This window comes from Mauremys reevesii, linkage group 9, assembly GCF_016161935.1.
Source record: "Mauremys reevesii isolate NIE-2019 linkage group 9, ASM1616193v1, whole genome shotgun sequence".
NCBI lineage: Eukaryota > Metazoa > Chordata > Testudines > Geoemydidae > Mauremys > Mauremys reevesii.
Genome location: NC_052631.1, coordinates 17,948,914 through 17,973,435, shown reverse-complemented (window position 1 = coordinate 17,973,435; position 24,522 = coordinate 17,948,914). Strand labels below are relative to the sequence as shown.

The 24,522-nt window shown below is 39.1% G+C and overlaps 1 long non-coding RNA gene across 1 annotated transcript in view; it reads right to left on the bottom strand.

The window, feature by feature from the left end:
- Nucleotides 1-24,014, bottom strand: part of LOC120371587 — a 32,017-nt gene extending 8,003 nt beyond the window's left edge. Inside the window, exons 1-2 of the long non-coding RNA XR_005584454.1 lie at nucleotides 23,916-24,014; nucleotides 22,264-22,396 (exon numbers count right to left, since the gene is read on the bottom strand). This is a non-coding gene — a long non-coding RNA (uncharacterized LOC120371587). The remainder of the gene's footprint in view (nucleotides 1-22,263; nucleotides 22,397-23,915) is intronic.
- Nucleotides 24,015-24,522: the final 508 nt, after the last annotated feature.

Sequence of the window (24,522 nt, the reverse complement as noted above, 5' to 3'; positions counted from 1 at the left end):
CTTGTCCACTGTAATCCCCAGGTCCTTTTCTACAGAACTGCTGCTTAGCCAGTCAGTCCCCAGCCTGTAGTAGTGCATGGGATTCGTCTGTCCTAAGTGCAGGACTCTGCACTTGTTCTTGTTGAACCTCATCAGATTTCTTTTGGCACAATCCTCCAATTTGTCTTGGTGACTCTGGACCCTATCCCTATGCTCCAGTGTATCTACCTCTTCCCCCTGCTTAGTGACATCTGTGAACTTGCTGAGGGAGCAATCCATCTAATCATCCAGCTCATTAATGAAGATGTTGAACAAACCCTGGTGCACTCCACTTGATACTGGCTGCCAACTAGACACCAAGCTGTTGATCACCATCTGTTGAACATGACAATCTAGCCAGCTTTCTATCCACCTTATAGTTCATTCATCCATCCCATACTTCTTTAACTTAATGGCAAGAATACTGTGGGAGACTGTATCAAAAGGTTTGCTAAAGTCCAGGTATATATCCACAGAGCCAGTTATCTCATCATAGATGGCAATCAGGTTGGTCAGGCATGACTTGCCCTTGGTGAATCCATATTGGTTGTTCCTGATCACCTTTCTCTCCTCCAAGTCCTTCAAAATGGATTCCTTGAGGACCTGCTCTGTGATTTTTCTGGGGACTGAGGTGAGGCTGACCGGTCTGTAGGTCCCCGGATTCTCCTTCTTCCCTTTTTAAAATATGGGCACTATATTTGCTTTTTTTTCCCCAATCGTCCGGGATCGTATTACACTGATTAGGAATGGGGCTTGGGAACTCAATGAGCTAGATGCAGACAATAAGCAGCACTCCACAGGGTGGAGGCGGGGCTACCCTCATGGTGATTCCCCGGCTTCCACAGTGAGAATCCTCTTTTCTGGGGTTCCTTGGGCAGCATCAGCGAGGGGGAAACAGGGAATGAAGAGGAGCTATGAGGATATTTGAGGAGCTATGAGGATATTTGGGGATTGGAACTCTCCTGAGTGGAATGACCAGCAAAAAACTCCATGACAGGATTTTCATGGAGATTTTGTGTCCCTTAGCACCTCCTTGGGCTTTTCTATGGGAAGGGAAGAGTCCCTTTGAAATTTTTTTGACTGAAATGAATAAAAGAAATATTCCTTCTTTTCCCTCACAGTCAAAAGTTACCGCTTTTATTCTTCTAGCTGACGTCTATATAGCGGCTGAGTTCTAGGGGCTGCTATGAAGGAATCACTTATACTCCTCATCATGACAAGTGCTAGATGTAGGAAAGAAATTAACAACTCAATCCAGTACTCATTTTATTATTAATAGTTTTTGCATTAATGATGTCAACAGGACCCCTTCATTGAATTACTGGTTTGTATTCATCTCATGGTGGTGTCTCTATGTTATTAACTGTCAACTGCACTTTGGAATTCATTATACTCCAAGAAATCACATATAAAGAATAAAGATTTACTGGTGATATTGGTAAAAGTCACAGATAAGATGGAGCTGAACACACAATTCATTAAATGCGTAATGCTGGAGAACAGAATTATTTATTTATTTGTTTTTATATTCTCCCCCCACCCCTCTGCATTTCTAATGGAGGGGAAAAGGAGAGTTAATCCAAAGCAAAACTATTTCTCTTTCTATAGTTTCTTTCCTCTGCTTATCACTCTACGATATTATTTGCAGTCATTATGAGCTGAACCACCCTTTTAAAATAGGTAGGTACCGTTATACCCATTTTGCACCCTCCCTTGAAGCACCTTCCTGTGCTCAATGCTGCACGAGACTTGATGGGAGACTAGTCTGGTGTAGTAATGGAATTCTTATGTTTTCCATTTTACTGACGGAAAAAACTAAGGTCTTGTCTACATATGCAGTAATTTTGGAATAGTTGTGGAATAACTATTCTTGAATACTTGCATGATTGGACACGCTTATTCAAAGTTTAAATTCACACCCTAACTTCATCCAAATTAATTTTAAAGTGTAGCCAGCCAAGCCTTAAGACACAAAAGTCAAAATTCTGTTTGTTATTCACAGTAGTACCATAGTGTCATTGACTCCAGTAGAATGACTCACATTAGTAAGGTGAGCAGGATTTGGCCTGGAGAGGTTAAGGGGAAAATTTTCAAATATGGGTAACTACATTTAGGTACTTTAATTTATGTTTAGGTCCCTGCCTATGAATTATAATCTTTACACTGGAAAGATTCAGACAATTTAGAAAGAACCAGGATTCAAAACTTCTACTCATGTAGGGCCTTTGCTGTCTTCAGCAGGAACAGGATGAGGCCCTTAGTTAGGAAAGCAGGGGAAGGAATTGCCTATCAAGAATCTGTGGGCCAAACGAGTCCTCAACGTAACACACTATGTAGCACTACTGAATTCTATGAAATGACAAGATGTAAATTAGACAGAAACTGGATTTGTATTTTCAGGAACCTGTCATTTCAAATGTATAAACACCAAATGAAGTCCTCTGGTTTACAACAGAGAGTTATTATCTCAGCCCTGTTATAGGATCTCTGTCCATAAGTAATTCCATATTTCCACTGAAGAAATTACCACAAAGGCAGAGAATTCAGCTTGCCAACTTTTAAGCATCCCAATGGCTAACTTTTCATTATGTTTATAGTATGCATATAAAATATGTATAAGAAATATACTAGGGCTGTCAAGCGATTAAAAAAATTAATCGTGATTAATCACGTGATTAAAAATTAATCTAGATTCATTGCACTGTTAAACAATAATAGAATACCATTTATTTAAATATTTGTGGATGTTTTCTACATTTTCAAATATATTGATTCCAATTACAACACAGAATACAAAGTGTACAGTGCTCACTTTATATTTATTTTTTATTACAACTATTTACACTGTAAAAAACGAAAGAAATAGTATTTTTCAATTCACCTAATACAAGTACTGTAGTATTTTATCATGAAATCAAGTATCAGAGGGGTAGCCATGTTAGTCTGGATCTGTAAAAGCAGCAAAGAGCCCTGTGGTACCTTATAGACTAACAGACATATTGGAGCGTGAGCTTTCGTGGGTGTATACCCACTTCATCGGATGCATGTAGTGGAAATTTCCAGCATGTAGTGGAAATATGCAAGCAAGAATCAGGCTAGAGATTTAACTAACCTTGTTATCTCTAGCCTGATTCTTGCATATTTATACCTGCCTCTGGAAATTTCCACTACATGCATCCGACGAAGTGGGTATTCACCCACGAAAGCTCACGCTCCAATACGTCTGTTAGGCTATAAGGTACCACGGGACTGACTCTTTGCTGCTTTATCATGAAAGTTAAACTTACCAATGTGGAATTATGTAGAAAAAATAATTGCATTCAAATATAAAACAATTTAAAACTTTAGAGCCTGCAAGTCCACTCAGTCCTACTTCAGCCAATCACTCAGACAAACAAGCTTAGTTACAATTTGCAGGAGATAATGCTGCCTGCTTCATGTTTACAATGTCACCTGAAAGTGAGAACAGGCATCGCATGACACTGTCTTAACTGGCATTGCAAGATATTGACGTGCCAGTTGAGCTAAAGATTCATATATCCTTTCATGCTTCAACTACCATTCCAGAGTACATGTGTGCGTGCTGATGATGGGTTCTTCTCGAAAGCGATCCAAAGCAGAGTGGACCGACGCATGTTCATTTTCACCATCTGAGTCAGATGCCACCAGCAGAAGGTTGATTTTCTTTTTTGGTGGTTCGGGTTCTCTAGTTTCCGCAACTGAGTGTTGCTCTTTTAAGATTTCTGAAAGCATGCTCCACGCCTCATCCCAATCAGATTTTGGACGGCACTTCAGATTCTCAAACCTTGGTTCGAGTGCTGTAGCTCTTTTTAGAAATCTCACATTGGTACTTTCTTTGCGTTTTGTCAGATCTGCTGTGAAAGTGTTCTTAAAATGAACATGTGCTAGCTCATCATCCGAGACTTCTATAACATGAAATATATGGCAGAATGTTGGTAAAACAGAACAGGAGATATACAATTCTCCCCAAGGAGCTCAATAACAAATTTAATCAATGCATTATTTTTTTAATGAGTGTCATCAGCATGGAAGCATGTCCTCTGGAATTGTGACTGAAGCATGAAGCGGCATACACATGTTTAGCATATCAGGCATGAAAATACCTTGCAATGCCAGCTACAAAAGTTCCATGTAAATGCCTGTTCTCACTTTCAGGTGACATTGTAAACAAGAAGCAGGCAGCACTATCTCCCATACTTGTTTGTCTTAGCGATTGGCTGAACAAGAAGTAGGACTGAGTGGACTTGTAGGCTCTAAAGTTTTACACTGTTTTTGAGTGCAGTTATGTAACAAAAAAAAATCTACGTTTGTAAAATACACTTTCATGATAAAGAGATTGCACTACAGTACTTATATGAGGTGAATTGAAAAACACTTTATTTTGTTTATCATTTTTACAGTGCAAATATTTGTAATAAAAATAATATAAAGTAAGCACTGTACACTTTTGTATTCTGTGTTGTAATAGAAATCGATATATTTGAGTGTAGAAAAACATCTGAAATATTTAATAAATTTCAATTAGTATTCTGTTGTTTAACAGTGTGATTAATCACACTGAAGACAATGGGGCTACTTGCATAAGCAAGAGGACCAGGATTAAGCCCACAGTCTGATGTTCCCATGCCCAATTTTTTCTCTCTCTTCCTGTATTTTTTTCTTCCAAAGATGAGAAAGAAAAAAATATATATCTAGGAACTGATTAATAATGCTGCTAGGATCGCCTGGCAACATTTTATATTTTATAAAGGACAGCTGCCCTTTGGGCAGAAATATTCCATTCTTTTTTACAAGCTCTACCATCTAGAACAACAACAGTATTTTGTCTTAGTGGCAGAGACTGGTACTGAAAATGGAACTGGGGGGAGAGAACTGAAGCTGGGAGATGGAAGGAAAGGAAGAGATGGTGTAGGAACTTATACCACCACATAATGGATTCTATAAGACTCCCTGCTATAATGGAAGTCCATGCTGTAAGGATTGCTAGGAATTCTTTTGTAACACAACAGACTTTTATTTTTAACCAGAAGCATCCTAGTATTTCTATGGTTCTGCTTTTGAATATGAGCTCTGAAGCAAGATAAAGCTGGCAAAGCATTGCTGAAATATTACTTTATCAGTTGGGGAACTGGTGGGGTGAAGTACTTCTTTTGTGATTTAATTCAAAGTAATGCTAAAAAGTCTCAAATTTAGGGCCAAATACTTCTCCCTTTGCGAACAATGAGACTATTTGTGTAAGTAAATATGTCTTTCATGAGATTGGTGCTTTTGTAAGGTGAGGAGATTAAATTTTCACAGTAATAGATGACTGAAAATGTGCTGCTGTGACTTAACCGCGTGGTCTAGGTTTCTAGGGGCTAAAGACCTAGAAAGTAGAATATAAGAAAGAGGTTACTGTGGGTAGTTATTATGTATTCTTATTTAACCCTAGTACAGGGCAGCAGTTGAACCCAAATGTCTGTAATTTAAGTTAAAAAATAGGCATATTTTTTAAAACAGTGAAAGACTAAAGAGACCAACATAATACTTTTCTGCGTGGGCCAGTAGTATGCAGCAGAACACAAATACAATACAGTAGTAGCTGCTGGTGGCATATCGCTGCGGGACCACTATAGAAATGTACAAACATTGCACTGTTGAGGGTACTTCTCAATGTGCACTCATGAAAACTGTTGCAACTGGCAGTTATTTAGAAGCTCTTTGCAAAGAGGCACATGCTACAGATGCAGCTTGGGACTTATTTGGGTCTGTTAAGGGCTCAAACATTGCTGAAACTGCTGAAGTGTTTCTTTTCAAGGAGTGAAGTACTTTCCTGTCACTCAGGAGGCAGCAAACTACTCTTGCTATCCCCTTCCCTCCCCAAGTACATCCTGTTGTTTGTTGCTCAGTAAATGAAGATGAGATAAAAAAAATCCCTTAAATTAATGGCACCCCATCCAAAAGTGATGTAATATTTTACAAGTTAATTTATTGACAGATGATGTGGAATGTGAAATTACAATTCATATTTTTAAAGCGTTTTAACACTTCACATCACTTATGCAAATAGTTGCATCAACAGCAATCAGCAACAAAAGTGGGTAATGAGTAATGACAAATAGCCCTTTATTAAGCATAAGGTTATCTTCTGCCCCCCTTATTCAGACACTATTCCCACTGACTTCAGTCTGACCTTTACATGCCTTAGGATGACAGGATTTCACCTATCAAGAGGGAATGGCTGATAGGGCATTCTCCAGAAGGGCTCCAGGCCCCCAGCACTTTTGGATGCTCTCCCACCTGTGGTCCGAATAGCCCAGATTTGTCAGGTTTCAGGTTTCACAACAGGGCCCATTTGTACTGTATTTTGCTTTTGTTATTTTAAATATGTGGTAGGGTCTTTGGAGACTGTGCGGCTGCTTTTTAATGATCCTAAATCAAAATAAAATAAATGTAAAGAAATAAATATACAATATGGACTCAACTCATAATCCCATCTCCCCCCATGCTGACTTAATGGCTTGAAACCAGTGTTTCATGCTGCCACAGGAGTTGTGGAAAATACATTTAATTCCCTGAATGTGGTGGTGGTGGGGGAGGGGGTTATGTTGCAGGTCATAGCCTCAAACCCTGGGAAAGAAAGCAGTGTATCACTTACCCTAGCTAAAGATAGCCAACTAAGAAATGGTACTACTTGGGAAGCTACTCATCTGAGCTGTTTGTGGGTTTCTGTTGCAACATCATGGATGTGGAAGATTTCTCCTACTGAATGCTGATGATGAGCCATCCAATTTTGAGGGAGGGATAAATAAAGCCATCCTTTATGACAGAGCTGGATAAACATTGGCACAGTGTTGGGTAAAAAGATAATGTGATATTCCATTTAGCTAGTCTCAAGATGAAACAAAGAGACTAGAGTTCTGGATAATAATGATGGTTCAGAGGCTACAGGGAAATAATTAAAAAAACCCAGCACAATTACAAGTAGTGGAGAAATAATGGGAGAAAGGAAATATAAATATAAACTACATTTTTTCTTGAGAGTTCAGCAACTTTTGTGTACTTCTTTTCATAGTATGACAAGATCTACACTCTCCTTTAGAGCTGGAGGCCTGAAATTACCATATAAACAATTTGCAGCAGAACCTGCAAATGCTGTAGGACATGAGCAAATGATGCATTGACTGTATCTATCACAGCTGTATTTATGGTGTAGTCATTTGGAGCAGAAGTGACTTGAGCTACTGATGTAAAAGAAAGAGCTGTAAAAATTAGTAATCTCCTTTATACTAAACAATCTGAAGTGGTTGGCACAGCTGATGTGTAGACTGGAGTCAATCCAGAAGAATCAGCGTTTCCCCCCTCTTTTAATGCAGGTTTTTTTTAAAAAAATCAGCAATGCGACTGACACAGCCATCCTAGTTCTGCGGGGGTAGAGAGGCATTTTGCTTTTGTTAGACTTCTCAAATGTTTACTTACACTTTCCATGACCAGAGGATACAGAATTCGCTTTTTAAAACAACTTTTTGTTTTAGAGGTTTCTTCCTTTGGAAATAATTAGCCTATCCTGCAAATTAAAAATAATTGATTGTGATTGCACATAGAGGGCCCAATCGAGGTCAGAGCCCCATTTAGCTAGACACTGTACATGCAGATAGGGAGAGACAGTCCTTGTCATAAAGAGTTTACAGTGGTTCTCAACCAGGGCTACGGGTACCCTTGGGGGTATGCAGAGGTCTTCCAGGAGGTACATCAACTCATCTAGATCAGTGTTTCTCAACCTCTGAGTTGTGAGCCCCAGGGGAGTCATGGAATGGATTTGAGGGGGTCACAAGTCACATCTGGTGTTAGGGGATGGCAAGCAGAGCAATTGCCTGGGGCCCCACACCACAAGGATTCCCACAAAGCTAAGGTACATGTTTCAGCCCCAGGTGATGGAGTTTGGGCTTCAGACACCTGAAAGGGGTACAGCAGTCTGGAAAGTTTGAGAACCACTGGTCTCAATCAACAAGACAAAGAAAGGATGGGAGGGGAAACAGGGGCACAGAAAGATGTCATACGGCATCGCTGGAAATGAAACTCAGGTCTCCTTTGTCCAGCTCCTGTGTTTGTCCCACAGACCACACTGCCTCCCTGAGCACATAGGACCTTTATTGACATATATAGGAGGCTCTGTATAGTGCACTTGCAGGATTGGGCACATTATCTTATTCTCTAGAGTCTTTTCCTTTTCTACAAAAGAAACAATATTAGGGTAAAATTTTGATCCTCTCATTCACAGGAGCAGTCCCATTTTTTTCTTTTGCAGTCCCTAATATTGTTTCTTTTTCTTCAATGTGTGCTTAAAGTTAAGCACATGCCTAAGTATCTTTCTAAATCAAGGCCTTATTCTTCCATTTTGATTAGACTTGTCTGCTCCTTGAAAGTGATGACAGCATTCTCCAGGTGTCCAAGTGCTATTCTTCATTTCTCATCCATGACCTGGTCCTGCACCCCAGAAGTCAGTGGCTTATAGCCAGCTCTGTTGCTATAGCTATATGGACATATGGTAAATAAGATATAGGTATGAATTGAGGTAGTAATGCAAAAGCTGACAGATCTCAAGCCTGTAAAGACAATAGCTTAGGCAAACTAACTAGGCCCAAGGCCTAAACACTTGACATAAGTAACTAACTGTGACTCAAAGCATCCTGTATTCATACCCTACACCAGGGGTCGGCAACCTTTCAGAAGTGATGTGCTGAGTCTTCATTTATTCACTCTGATTTAAGGTCTCGCATGCCAGTAATACATTTTCATGTTTTTACAAGGTCTCTTTCAATAAGTCTATAATATATAACTAAACTATTGTTGTATGTAAAGTAAATAAGGCTTTTAAAATGTTTAAGAAGCTTCATTTAAAATTAAATCAAAATGCAGAGCCCCCCAGACTGGTGACCAGGACCTGGGCAGTGTAAGTGCCACTGAAAATCAGCTCACGTGCCACCTTCGGCACACGTGCCATAGGTTGCCTACCCCTGCCCTACACACTATTGTAATAATCTTTCTACAAAATATGCCTTGTGAGGTATCATCTGAAAACTAATAACTCACTGGTCAATAATAACATGGTGAAATGTATGTAGCAATATTATATGTAAAGTTATGAATTCCCCTTTACGATGTACCCTTGTTCAAAACCAGACAGCCCTGCTTAGGCAAAAGTTGTTAAACAGGCCTATCCTAAACAAAGGAATGTGTGTTTACCTCAATTTGCATATAAGTACTAAACAGAACCATCAAGAATGGAGGAAGCCAAGCAATTTGCATTTTAGCAAACAAGAGTGTGAGAGGGTTCAAGGGTGGGGAAGAGCATGGACCCTTCTTCGCCACCAGACTCCATGTCGCCTTCCTCACTGCTTGAATAAACTTTACTTTGACGGGTAACCTTCAGAAGAATCCATTTCAAAGGTTCACTGCACTATAAAAAAGGGGCAGAAAACCCCAAGTTCTCTGTTTCACCTGATACAACAAGGGAACTAGCACCTTTGGGCCTCTGGAAGAGATTCTGACTGAGGAGGGGGTCAGCCACCATCTTGCTGGAAAACTGGGTGAGAAGAGCTATCTTGAACAAATCCTTGAACCAATTTTGCTAAATTAAAGTTTCAGAATTTTAGATGTGTGTTTTCACTTTTATTTGCTTGTAACCATTTCTATATTTATACTTGAACTCACTTAACATCTTATCTTCTTTTGTTAATAAACTTGTTTTACTGTTGATCTAAACCAACAGCACTGTGTTTGTAAAGTGAATGTCCGCTCCAGTTAATGTGTCAAGCTAGGGTTTTTTTTGTCTCCTTAAAGGAGTGAACAGATCTTATTATTCCTCTGAATGTTGCAGGAGATGACTGGATATGTCAGAGCACACAGGTCTGGGGAAGTTCAAGAGTGGGGTGGGTTGAGGTCACCTGCTAACATTAACCAAGTCTGGTAAAGACAAAAGTGTGTCTGTGATAAATGCTGGCAGGCTGTTGGATTCAAAGTGGTTGAATCAGAGCTATCCAGCATACAGCACACAAAGTGCATGCTGGCTATGTGTATGTCCCAGACAGGGAGCCACAAGTAGCAGAAGCTTTTTGGGGCACTCAGGGTTATAAAACAAGTGGTGATGCAACCTCTGATTGGTCTGAATTGTAGCCTAGAACAGGACACTAAATGATAAATGATCTTATATCACAAAAGGTCACAAAATAGAATAATGTTATAAATCAGTGTTGCTAAGCTGCTTACAATTAACCACAAGAGGCCATTTTATACCAATTTTAGTTATTTGAAGTTTGGAACATCAGCAGATGTCCGACCACAAGAATGCCATGGTAACTAACTGATGTATATGCTAATAAGCTTGACATAAAACCCTAATAACGTAGGGGATAAGAGGACCCCAACATTATTAAGGTGAGAATTCAGATAAGGAAAAGGGGTTGAAACCCCTACTGAATATGCATTAGGAAAAGGGGTTTCAGTGTAACACATTATAGAAGCTGTATGCTAGTCTGTGTGCCTTGGGAAATGCCAGGATGACACCCACTGGTGATTATAGTAATGATAAAGATGACAATGAGGAAGATGATGACAGATACTTTGGGTTTCTCTGCAAGGGATGGTGTGAATAGTGCAAATGCTAGGTGACCCGTGGTGTTATCTCTCTCCTTTACCAGACTGCAAAGTCTGTACTGTTGTTCGGTTGACTAATAAAAGTAAATATTACAAAAAGAGCACTGTGTTGTCCTTGTTGTGTTCCATGGGGTTCCCCTTTTGTTAATAACGTCTCTACTGTAGTCAGACTTGGAACTGAACTCTCACAGATTAAAGTAGGTGTAAACCTTCCCCTTGGGCTGAGTAATTAATTAAAGTAATCTATAACTATATAGGCTGCAGGGTCAGACCCAAAAGCCCCTACAGAAGTCAGTGGGAGTCTTGGGTACACCACGGTGTCAATGGTCAGTGTCCAATAAGGGATTTACAATATCATTCCATCTGTTACTGCTGCATATTTTCTATTTTTAACTGCCTTGCAAGAGAATCGAGATCATTTAATAAGAGACAGTTTAGGTAGAAATGAAAAAAAACAAAAAACAAAAAACAAAATGGTTTTACTTCTACCTCCTCTTTCTATTCATGTTATTATTTTAATAATATATTAATAATCTATAGCACTGTACAATACCTTACTGTTCAAATGTATATAGTGTTATTCACTGGCATTATCCCACAGCACCTATCAGACAACATCTTTATGGTGAAAGAATGATGAACAATTGAGTTTAAACCATCCCGTATTGTGACACAAGCCAATGTATTCCAGAAAATTCAGAGCTCAGGATGAAACAGTGTCCTCTTCTTGCTACTGTAAAATTGCACACTCCAAAACACAAACTGCTGGCCCTTCATGAGAACTCAAATTTTACTTTGTCTTCTGTGCTTTTTGTTAAAATTCCAGGAAGTTACTTATAGACAGGTTTTGTTTTAAGTTTCTTTTGTTTTGTGTGTGTGTGTGGGAGGGGGCATTTCTGTTTTTGTTATTTTTTGTTTGTTTTGTTTTGAATAAAGCAAAAAAAAATCATGAAAGGTTCTAAATTGCATGTAATGTCTCCCTGAGAGAGTGGGATGGATTCAAAGGAATCGTTCCACTCTTCTGAGTCAATATCTACACTTAGTTTTTATAATGTACTATAAATATGTATTCATTTTTAAAAGGCTTCCCAGAAGACAAGATTGGCTTTTCATAGAGCTGTTTCAGTCTATTAGTTAAATATATGTTTAACTATTGTAAAGCCTACTATTTACCCAAGAAATTCAATAGCTCTTATAGGGTAAATCAGGTGAATTCTCACTCATACATGCTTTTTTAAATGAATAATAAGTACCTTACAGAACACAATGGCTCCCCTCTAAGAGCTTCCTAATGCTCTTAATGCTAGAGCTGTGTTTCAAAGGGAACGCATACCAGAGCAGTGATCCATCTAATCCAGTATCCAGTCTGTGACAGGGACCTGTATCAAATACTTCAATATGAAAGGTGAGCAATTATGGAATAATCTGCCCATAGGGGAACTTTCTTCCTAACATCCTTTCTTAGGGGCTGATCCAAAGCCTACTAAAATTAGTGGAAAGGCTTTCACTGACTTCTCTGGTTTTGGATCAGGTCTTTGGACATCAGCAAAAATACAGCCTTTTTCATGGAATTTTGCCTTTGGGGGATTCATGCTGTTTTGCACTAAAGATTGGTTCTGAAACAAAACTTAGCCCCAATCTTGTGAAAGTTTAAAAAGCATGATGTAGATGTCAGTGGGTATTTTTGTATTGTTTTCTTTGTATGCACAGAGAAATGTATGTGTGGAAATTTGGTAATAAAAGGCACTTGTAGCATGATGTAACCTTATACTCAGAAACACCATGTGATGACAATATACATATTTTAATGCACATTGCTATCTTGAGACTCTGTAACATCTGCAAGTAAATTAAGCAGACACATATAGCAGAGTAGCCAGGTGCACTGCAATGTCACTTTCTCATCATTTCTATGTTTCTGAAAGGCTCTATAATATTTTTGAAAGTTATATGTCAGAGTGTTATTAAAATTATAAAGAGGTTCAGTGATAACCATTTTCTGGAAAGGCCTTTCTCTTTCTTCCCCCAAGTGAAGTATCTACCTTCTGCATTCTACACTTCCTGGGAGCTCAGATTGGTTCAAGGGAAAAAACAATCTTCTGAAACCCGAAATGCAATAGCTCTAATAACGGACAGTCAGATGTTGAAATGGTGACAATTACTGTCAACTGACACACACAATGAGCCAAATCCTGATCCCACTGCAGTAAGTGGAAAAATTCCCATTTACTACGATGAAACCAGGATTTGGCCTAGCCAAACAAGCTATTTGTTTTCTAAAAATTATTTCACATCCTTTACAGAATTGCATAAATGGCTACTCTCTTGCAGAACTAATAAACCAAGATTGGAGCAAATGATATTGCATGATTGAATGAGAGTCCTTTTAATATATGGTGAGTATGGAGACAAAATGGCAAAATACAAATTCTTCTTTATTTCTCCCAATGGATTCCTTTTCAAAGACTACATTTTAAAAGCCTACATAGTACAAATAACTGAATTTTCAATGACACTATCTATCTTTCCGGTGTCTGATTAGCTGTTGGCTTTATTTATAGCTTTGAGCATGTGATAGAAACATAGGTAAGAAGACATGAATCTTTCTGCCTCAGTTGACAAGGCAACTAATACATTACTAAGCCTCTTTCATTCTTGTTCCACTTACCTGTAAACCAACAGTGTCTGTTGAATTATTTTTGATATTGAATCTATTGATGAACTGCAAAGGTTAAAATTAAAGTGTGATTTATGCTGTAATCAGTAGCATGGTGCTAGAGCACCAAGTGATCGGTACAAAATTATAACCATAAATATACTTCAGGATTTACTTTATAACCTCTGCCAAATGGCTCTATATTTTTTTTCTCCTTCACTCTCTCTCTCTCTTTGCCCCTCTCCCTGCCAGAGATATTGTAGGATAAGAAATGCAAATAATGTGCTGATAAAGATCATAAGCTTTCAGGTCTTGATGACTTTGTGAACAAAACCCTTGTCTATTTCTTTGGAACTCCATTTTAACTCCCACTTAAAGTCCTTGAATAAATGAATCTGAGTGGTGTAATATGTGCTCAGTTTCTCATTGACAGAGGCTACAGATCATAAAACTACCAGACATAATTCACTGCAGTTCAGTGCTCTTGGATGTATCCACTAGTATCAATAATTACTTAGCCATTGAAAGGATAAATTCTCCAAATCAGAATACAAGAGATGTCAATCAGACCCTCCTGGCCTTGTGTGGGCTGTAAGCTTTCAGCGGATGTTATGTTCGACAAGCAAAAACTACCCACTTTGCATGTACACGATCTGTACGTGGGGATGTAGCATCTATCAAATAACAAGCTGTCTTTGAGAAAAGAAATGGCAGTTAAGAAATTAGTTTTCCTTATTAAACATTTTTGGAATGTTAGGGTACCATTAAAATATAAAGGCCTTAAAATTGAGACACCTCTGAAAATGCAATAGGAAAATTTCTCATGAATAATTGTTGTAATAATTCACAAATAAAACTGGATTTGAATGAAAAAAGCCCATCAAAAACCCATTTTTGTAGGGTGTAATATACCCCATGCTGGCCTGGCAACAAAAGAGGTAATGCAGCGACCACTAGCCAGGACTGATTGGCAGCTTCACAGCAGCTCGGAGAATAAAAAAGTGTAGAAGCAGAGTTGTGGGGTGGCTGCCAGAAGAGCAAGCAGTCTGGAGAAGAAAAGTCCTGCCAGCAAGTTGGTAAGAAGCCACCCACAGACAACGCGCCAGAGAAGAGACAACTGAGTGTACAGGCTGGAGAATCCTACACAACTAAGGGAAATAGGAGGGAGTTCAGGTCACTGCAGGAGGAGGTGAAACTTGATTCCATCTGTCTGGTTCAAGCACCCTGAGCGGGAAGCCAGTGAAGCGAGTAGACCTACATTCCCCTACAGACTCCTCAGAGAGTTAAGAACCAAAGGATCTCTGAAAACCAGGAGCAAGCTAACCCCATCAAGTATAAGGGGAAATCTGTATGCCCAACAGGACTTCAGCTAACATCCTTCATAGCCCAGAATGGCACTACCATGGGGACTCAGTCCAGAGGAGCTGATTGACCACCCTGCCAGACCGAGCGGACTCTGTGCAACACTCTGTCTGACCAGAGGGGACGCTGTTGCATTAGCACACCTACCCACACCATATTTAAAGACAATAAGAAATGTTGCCATTAAAGAATCATAAATGCTTTCCAACTCCCTACCCATTAATAGATTAAGGGGTAGAATAGGATAACATGCTGAATATGGTACTAAAATATAAATATGAACAATTGCTAAATGAGAAGATTAAAAGCTTTGATAGCTATATTTAATGATTTGTAATTATGCATAATAAATGAGTATAGATAAGATAACTTAGAATTCTTCTTTTACATAGAATTGCTGGTCTACTTCAATTGGCATTATTACTGACAGACAAATGCAAAAGTGCTGGAAGTTTTGAGGCAAAACCACAAATGGTAATTACCAGAAGCCTTTTACTGGGAAGATCAAGGAACAGGGTGACACAAAACAACATGACAGAAAAACTGCATAAACAGTAAAAAAAATAAATGCATAAGCTGGGTAAATTGAAGCTTGCTTATGGTTAATGAATGGGTTACATAAATAAATAGGTAATGTGCTAAAAGCTGACTGAAGAAAAGTTATATAATACAGAATATAAAGATATTTAAGAATTCAAGAATGTGGCCCAAATTGGAGAAACACTGGACCAGAAACTGAAGGAATGGGACTGAAGGACCAGACCAAAGGATGAGAGGGGGCAAAGGCCATCATGAAGTATACCCATCATCCACACAGTGCCATGGAATGCGGTAACTTGAACCCACAGACTATTCCATCTTGTCTGTTATTACTGTCTGGCATAAATATATATTCAGATATTATAAGTCACAACAACTCTGTCTGAAATGGCATAAAATATATATTTGTATCCCTCTTAACTTTGAGATTTGGCACCAGCAGTAGAATTTCCAAAATATCACAAGAGAGAATATTTTTGTAGCACTGTACTCTCAATCTGACAAGAACAGTAAAGTACAATACAAAACACGAGCCCATTCTCAAGAGATTTCCAGTCCAATGTTACATTTCTAAGATGTTTGGTTAGCACTCACATACCTTCAAATGAACTTTAGTGACGATATTCAATCCAAACCCATCCAGGCCTTCGTCCTTCCATCATGTGATGTTAACAACTGTGTTTCAGCTAGACTATATCAAACATGTGGGACTGTAGTCAGCCAGATTAGAGAAGATAGAGAAGGAAAGAGACAAATGGAAAAACATGGTAACATTTAAGAAATACATGTTCCCCCTCCCTTTTCTTCACTAATGTTGGCTAGTTGGATGCACCAAAAGAGAAAAACATCAAAGTAATCTACTGTGGAGTGGGTGTGGGAGAGAGGGAAGCCATTCTATAACTCTTTTGCCCTGGAAGACAAAGTTGCATTATTAGGACTTTGCAGAATCTGAATGATTTAAAATCCCAGACTGCACGATTCCTAAATCTGCAGGTAAGGAACCTTGTTAATAGTCTAATCCCTGGCAGGAAATGCATTGCCAGCAATAGGCTAGTGCCAACCACTGGCACCAAGGGGTTAGGGGAGTAGAATTTCTGAAGACTATTTTTTAAAAAGGGAAAGCTCTTTTGGAGTGTAACCTAAAGGGACAGATTTGTTAATGATGTACTCTCTTAACTGGTAATAGAGTGATTTTCTACTTGTCCAGCACCTGTAGGAAAGGTCGAACTAATGATGAATGAACCAATTTGGGCAAAATAAGAATCATACAGAACTTTTGCCCACATTTTTCAGCCCCAGAAAATGTCGGGCAAATCTGTCTCTCCCTTTTACACTCCTATGACTCATTGCTTAAATTACTCAGGGTTTTCAAGCTGTGGTCCATACCCATTCTTTAAGGAATGCAAGTAGAGCTTGTTTTTCCCCTATATTGTTGGCTGGCATCCTTGGAAGTGTAAAGCAGCTTGGACTCCTCCTGATCTTGAGTGGTTTGGCCAAGTGACCATCTCCCCATTTCCAAACAGCATGTGAATGGCTGTACCTAGCAGTGTCTGTGCTGAAATTTTGTTGTATCTATTCTGTTCTAGTTCAATGGCATTCTGGGGCTTCCATTGAATTTGTTCCTTATAGTGACTAGCATGTTGCTAGAATCTCAGAGCACATGAGGATTTCTTTCTTTGCAAAATCATTGGCTCCATGGACTTTGTATGTACTTTACTGTTAGGGTGATCAGATAGCAAGTGTGAAAAATCAGGACAGGTGGTGGGGGGTAAGAGGAACCTATATAAGAAAAAGACCCCAAAATCAGGACTGTCCCTATAAAATCAGGACATCTCGTCACCCTATTTACTGTGGATGTTACTGAACTAATGATTCCTCCACATATGCCAGCCTGGCCAAAACTGCACTGTGCAACTTAAACACATAATGCTAAAGAAAGGTATGGAGTGAACACAAGACGAGGCACCAAGAACTTATGAATTCTGTTCCCAAGTCTAATATTGATTCTATCTGTGATTGTGGGCAAATCACTTTCCTGCTGCCTATAAAATAAGGATAAGACTTATCCACTTCATGACAGTGTGTTAAAGTGAATTAGTTCGTGTTTGTAAAACACTTGGAAGGTGAAAAGCACGATAGGCACAGTGCTGCTAAAGAGGTTTAAATGTACTGAAATATGTTAAAATGATATAAAGAAAGGTAAACCTACTCAGAATCTGAGTGTTCTGCATATTTTGATTAAATTAATAGGCCCATTTGCATAAAAGTTGATCAAAGTTTGCAAGGTAATCCTTTTCTAGACAAATTAATCACCATCTCAGGAAAAAATTGCCCAACTCTATATGAAATGTGGCTTCAGATATTGATACTCAACATTCAAATGTTTGCAAACTTTTCAAAGCAAAACTAGAAAATTATGCACAATTACATGGAAAAGAAACCAAAACTATGCACAATTCTGCAGAAAAATGCAAAAAGGCAGAAAGTGTAGAAAAACAACTAGCTGTTTTGCCCAGTTTCAGCCCCGATCATAAAATGAAGTAAAAAAGATACACTTTGAGCTGAGATTTGAAGACACTAAGTGGCCCTGAAGGGAGAGGAAGAGATTGGGCAGAACACGAGAAAAGTTGAAACCAAATGGTGAATCAATGAAAGTTTTAAATAGAAATTGGATGATTGATGTTCCCAGCTCAGGAAAATACTTTTGAAGCTAGAGCTCCTGCTGTAATTGAGTCTTCTTCTGCAAAGGGACTGCTAAGGAATGGATAACAGATTCATTTGCAACAATGAGAACTTCATTGCTACTACTCTGGACTTACATAGAACAGCTGCTATGAATTTGTTTGAAACATGATTAGGTTTGCAACCCCCTGCTAAACTGCTGCCTCACCAGTCTTGGGACTACACTAGTTGTTGTTTTTTTTTGTGTCACCTGCTGTATTCAATTGAAATTGGTGCTGTAAAAGGACCCCTCATATTTTTAGTAGACTGAAATTACATTGCCCAGACATAACATGTTGTTTAGCAGTGACTGAAAAGGCACTCCACAGATCAAAAGACTGATTAAATACAGCTTTGATTTATTAGACCTTCCCACTGCTGTTGTCATTTGGGCTGCATTGGAGCATAACTTTCATGAGGATAAACTGAGTATGGAATACAAAGACTTCCTGTCTTTCAGAGATTAGAAAAACACTGTGATCATGAAAAAGCAGCTACCTCTAAGCCTAGGACTAGGTCTTCATAGAGGAGAACAAATGTTCATTCATGACTATGGCCCACGTGTGTCCACAGAGACTCATGAAAGGAGGATCCAGCCCAGCAAGATGGGAGTTTTGCTTTAGTGTAATCATACTACACTGTGGTAGGGGTATTTTCATTGGTAAATGTTTTCTAACAATTTAGAGCCAGGGGAACCAATTGTCGGGATATCTGGGTTAGATCTGTCTGAAATTTTTCTCGTGAAAATTTGATTAGATTTGGTTCAGCTGAAACATTTTGTGAATTTGTGTTGACTTCATTGAATTGCATCAGTTACAAAAAAATCCAACAAATCTAAATGACTTTTTGTTTCAAATCTGATTTCATTTGCATTTAAAAAAAAGATTAAAAACTCGTAAATGAAATGAAACATTTTGTTTTGGAGCAAATTAAATGTTTCATTTTACCTGAAACTCTTTTGTTCCTTTGCTGAAAAATTCTAAATAATTTCATTTTGGGTTGATCAGAAACAATCCTCCCTATCCCCCAAATTTTTCAGTTTGGCCAGAAAGCCAAAAATCAGTTATTTGCACAGCTCTAATTATGGTTCTATTCTCAGTTCTGCCACTGACTCATACTGTGGTTTTATGTAAATCATGTCACCTTACTTCACTTATCTATATGTAAAGCTGTACAATCTGAGGCTTAACTGTTAGCTAGCATAGTGCTTTGAAAGTCTCACATAGATAATGATTCTACAGTTCCTACGTATTTGGAATAACAGTTTCTCACATGAATAGTTCCAATGAATTCACTTGACTACAATTCTTCCTGGCCTTTACATGAATCATGCAAAGATACAATGGTGGGAGGGGAAAGAAGAAACATACAGATTGGGCAAAACCTGACCCTTAATTATTTTTAAGGTCTGAAACTAATGATATACACTAAATTAACTAAATCCCTTCACAGATACGTGTGCTTTCAATGTAATTGATTCCAGTTTCTCAGGGAAGGAAGGATAAACTATTTTGCAAATACAGGGCTGAGGGAACAAATTCTCAAGACTAAAAAAAATTATTTTTCAATAATGTGAAATATTTAGTGGGTTGAACACACCCAAAAAACTAATTCCCCCTGCCCCCCCACCCCGAAATGAGGGTACATTTCACAAAAAAGGCCAGAATCCCTTGCTGTGACAAGAGAAAAATATTCTTCTTGTACAAAATGGATGAAAATACACTAATTTGTCTTACATGATGCCAAAACTGTGGTGTGTTCACAGTGAAAAGCTGTGCTGACCTGCAGGAGTGGACTTTTTTTCCACCTGGATCAAAGCTACACATATTTTCATAATGCTGGAGACTAATATCCATTACCCAGACTCATGTTGCATAGCACCTTCTTTCAATGGGGCTGCTTGTTGGGTGAAGTTCTACTCAACTTGAATAAAGATTGTAAGTCCTCTGGTTTCATTCTGAAGATGGGAAGGCTTGTGAAATAAGCCAGCAGTGAGTAATGGTAGCAGAATTGGGCCCCAAACAAAGGACATTCACATCTCTTCTCTGAGTACTTTTGTGGTTTCTCAAACAGTGGTTGGGGGATGATTTTGAGACTTTCACTAAGGTTAATGAAACTGCGCCTCTGGAGCAAAAGATGTATTTAGTGCTATTCACATTTTCCCCCAAGGAACTGAGCACATTCTGTTAATCTTGAAGCAGTATTTCATTCTGGGGATTTATAGGATATTTGATTAACTATCACCACATCTGCACTAAAGAAATTCCTCTAGATGAAGATGCTGTTAATGTTACTGTGCAATATTAGTCTGAAATAAGGTTGCTAGGGGCGAGAGACAGTGTGAAAGCAGAGTCTTTACGAAAATCCCCCTTGAGGCTTCAGCTTTAGGAGTAGGCCTCACAGTCTACTCTGTGTGGGGAGAAAAAGTAAATCTCATCTCTCTAAAGAGTCAAATTCAGAGCAACTCTGTGAGGGAATCATGTCAGAAATGTCCTCATCCAGAGCCCTCTCTCTTTGGTTTTACTGAACTAAGATCATTAAAGTCAAGGGTTTGCCTATGTGGATCCAATTGCAGGATCAGGACCTAAAAGAGCCTTCAAATCTTGGTCCTACATTTCTTTACACCAAAGCATAAAGCGGATGGAGAAATAGATATTGTTGACATTGAATATAAATGAGGATAAAATAACTTCTTTCTGTCCCTAGCAATATGAGGTATATCCCTTTAACTGCACAAGTGTCCACAATGTAACTAATATTATTTAGGTGAACTTATTAAAGTAGAAGCAAGGAAAAATAATACAATTAAAAACAATATAGGATTTTCTTCCCCAGTCACTTCTTATAATTGTATTGATTTGCAATTCATCATTCTATTTAAAATTCAATATTAACACAATTGTAATGTATCAACTTTCCTCCGAAATCAATCCCATAGCCATTGCCAGGCCCCATTATGAAGTAATAGCAATGTTAATTTTATTCTGCCAAGTGAAAATTGACTGATTTATCACACCATTATAGAACCATCCTGCTCTTTGAATTTGTTTGCAAAATAAAGTGTGGCAAGAGAAGAAAACATACTAACGTGACTGCACGTTCTGCTGAAAATAGCAGTGAGAAGAAAGAGTTATAAGTCACAAAAATTAGCAGTGATTTTTGGGAAAAGAATGTAGTCCAGATACTCCAATGGTGTAAATTAGCGTAGCTCTGTGAACTTCATATCCCCTCAGAAGCTTCTGACTTCAGTGGAGCTACACTAACTTACAGCAGGTGAGAATCTCGTCCTCAGTGCAATATACTTTAGCAATTGGAGCAACACCATTGGATAGGTTTAACAGATTGGAATTAAATTAATAATTTTTGTTGATGATGTGCAGGATGGAATATAATCCAGCTGAACCTGACATGTCTCAGCTCTGCAGGGCTAAAGGCTTTTCAATGCAGTTGGATACATGGTATAGACCAGACTTTGGCAGCCTGAACCACTTTTTATTGGCCCACTTTTAAAACCTGCCAGTTTTAGAACCTCCAAAACCACAGACTTCTCCCACTTCAGCTGAAGAGACTCCTTTGGCTATAAATAGCAGGCTGTTACAGTCAATTGGCTCTTGCCAATTATCAGACAGAGACATAATTGCACTCACTAAAACAGTGTGGGACACAAACATTTTATAAATGGAAAGTGATTTGCTCAAATTAAGTTCTAGAAATGGACAAAGGTTCTCATTGTTTACAAACTAATTTGCCTGCACCTAATTTCAACACTGGCTCATCCTAAAATGAATCTTTTACAGACCATTTTCATATACTATAAATCTGTCTTTTGCCCCTACTGATTGCAGAGCTAATTTACTAGTGAACAGAAGCAGCTAATAATATTACATGTTCTAAAGTATCTGAGATACATGAAAAAAGACCAGCAATTAATGTTTGGTATTATTTAGATTTTTTTATTTTTTTTTTGACTGCTGGCATTATGCAAAGTGCAGTCATTTTAGTCATTGCTTCAGTTGCCACTAACTTTTCACAAGGACGTGTTTCATGGCCTGGAGCATTGCTTAATAAAAAATAAGCAAAAATACCTGTTTTTAATTATGTAAAAGGCAAAATAAGCTAACCTTTACTGATAGCATATACTGAACTTGAATAAAGCACTAGCTGCCTTAGCAGAAGCCTGAGGGCCTCATGTGATACCATGAAAAATGGAGAAGAGAAGTGCAATTATAAAAATGCTGCAAGTACTTATTTGATTATAATTTTGGCCCTGTCTAATTGTAAAACATTCTATTCTACTTGGAGTAAATTACCTAGTGCATGGTGCTGACTTCTTTTGTTATACATTCAATATTTTGTGTTCTGGTCATTTGGTTGTTTCTACTTTTATCGGTGAATCCTATTAGAAGATGGGTCTAATGTGCTTGAAAATTCCAGTCTGTGTTCCTGAATTTTGGAATAAATGAAGTAGAGATAACCTGGATAGAAACCTTCTCAGACTTTACACACAAAAGGCCAGTGCCAAATAGGACAGGACTTTGAAAGTTTTAAATAGCTTTGTGTAGACATCCATTGGGAACAGACATGTTCAATAAAACTAGTTTATCTTGATACTGGAGAATGTTTATTCTCAGATCTCAAAAATCTGAGACAAAACAATGGCAATGAGAGGCTCAGTACCTGCTGCCATGCTAGAGAGAACAAGATAACATGCATTAAAGAACTGGCAACAAAGAAAATAGAACAATGAATAGAAAAAACAAAAAACAGTAACAAGGACAAGGAAAACAGGATCTGAGAAGATTGAGGTAAAAAGATGAAGCTGGAGAACAAAAACAACAGGTAGCAGATTCCTATCCTAACTATAATCCTAACTCAACCATCTCTGCACATTTGTTGGCACTTCTCCCTAGAAAATGTGCTTAATAAGCATCCCTTGATTAAGCCTCACTATACCCACGTTACCCATATATCTCTCCACATTACAATGGGATAATTGAGGCACAGAGAGCTTAATTACATAGCCATGGTCATTGTGAGAGCTGATACTAGAATCGAGGGGTGCAGGGCCGGCACAACCCATTAGGCGACCTAGGCGGTCGCCTAGGGCACTAACATTTGGGGGGCAGTGACTGCGGTGGCCGGACCTTCCGCCGCCTCTGTCGGGGGCGGTATTTCAGGAGCGGAACCTTCCGCTGCCTCTGTCGGGAGTGGCATTTTGGGGGCGGGACCTTCTGCCACCTAGGGCGGCAAAAAACCTGGCGGTGCTCCTGGAGGGGTGTGATTATTTGGGATCGGGAAGTAATTTTCCTCCAGGTCAGTTGGCAGAAGCCCTGGGGGGTTTTCGCCTTCCTCTGCAGCATGAGGCACGGGTCACTTGCTGGAAGATTCTCTGCACCTTGAAGTCTTTAAACCATGATTTGAGGACTTCAGTGGCTCAGACACAGGTTTGATACAGGAGTGGGTGGGTGAGATTCTTTGGCCTGCATTGTGCAGGAGGTCAGATTAGATGATCATAATGGTCCCTTCTGACCTTAAAGTCTATGATTCTATGATTCTGTTTTGTGCCCCTAAGAAATACAGCCCAGAGCTCAGCCTAGGGAGAGTGGGGGCTAAAATGGCTGTTAGCTACCATTGGCCCTCCTGATCCTGAGCACTTCCAGAGGATGGAGAGAACCTGCAATAATTTAGACACCCCAGGGAACTGTCTAAGTCATGGCAGTCTTATTGGTCTGCCCTATAGGTTGCAGTATTGCTTGTATGACTGTTTTGCTCAGTTCTGGCAAGAAGTGACTCCTCCCCCAGCCAGATCTGATGCTTTCCAGGCCCCTTATGTGCTCCAAACCTTTTACATGGTGTATGGGGCTGAAGGGGGGAATGCTAATTTGACCCTAGATATCTGGCTTTGCAAACCTATGCTTTAATCCCTGTACCACAATGCTTTGCCTTTACTTGCTGTTGGTACCTGGTAATGACAGTGTTTGTCATCATGACAGTTCTTTGCTCAGGGACAGGGGCACTGCTCTCAGTATTGGTGGCTCCTTTCTTGCTTCTTAGAGAGAACCTTTGGCTCACTTTGGATTCTTTTCCTGTAATGTGACATCAATTATGAGAGAGTGTTGATTCTGTCCTCCCCCCACCCCCCACTCCACAAGGCGCTACAGCATATCATACACCCTCAGCATCTATTGCTGTTGCTGTGGTACAGGCTTGTGCACCACACTGTTTGTGCTGGTTCATGTTGGGTTGGCACTGTCTCACACTGAGGGCAGTATGAAGTTGCATTGCCTCATGGAGGTGCTATCAGAGGAGGGGTAAGTTATTGTACTTAGGACTGGTTCTAGGTGAGAAGCTGCACCAGTATGGCAAAGAGATACACTAATGTGGTACCTTTCCCTATGGAGCCCCAATCAGATTTTACAGCTGCCTCCCTTGCAGAACCTCTTAGGAAAAATTGTGGCAATATTGCTCTGCGAACCATCAAGGTGAACCTCTTTGTCTGAGAATTTTCACACATGGTCTTAAATGTATTTATAGTACTCAGATTAAATACAGCATTTTCACCTTCTCTG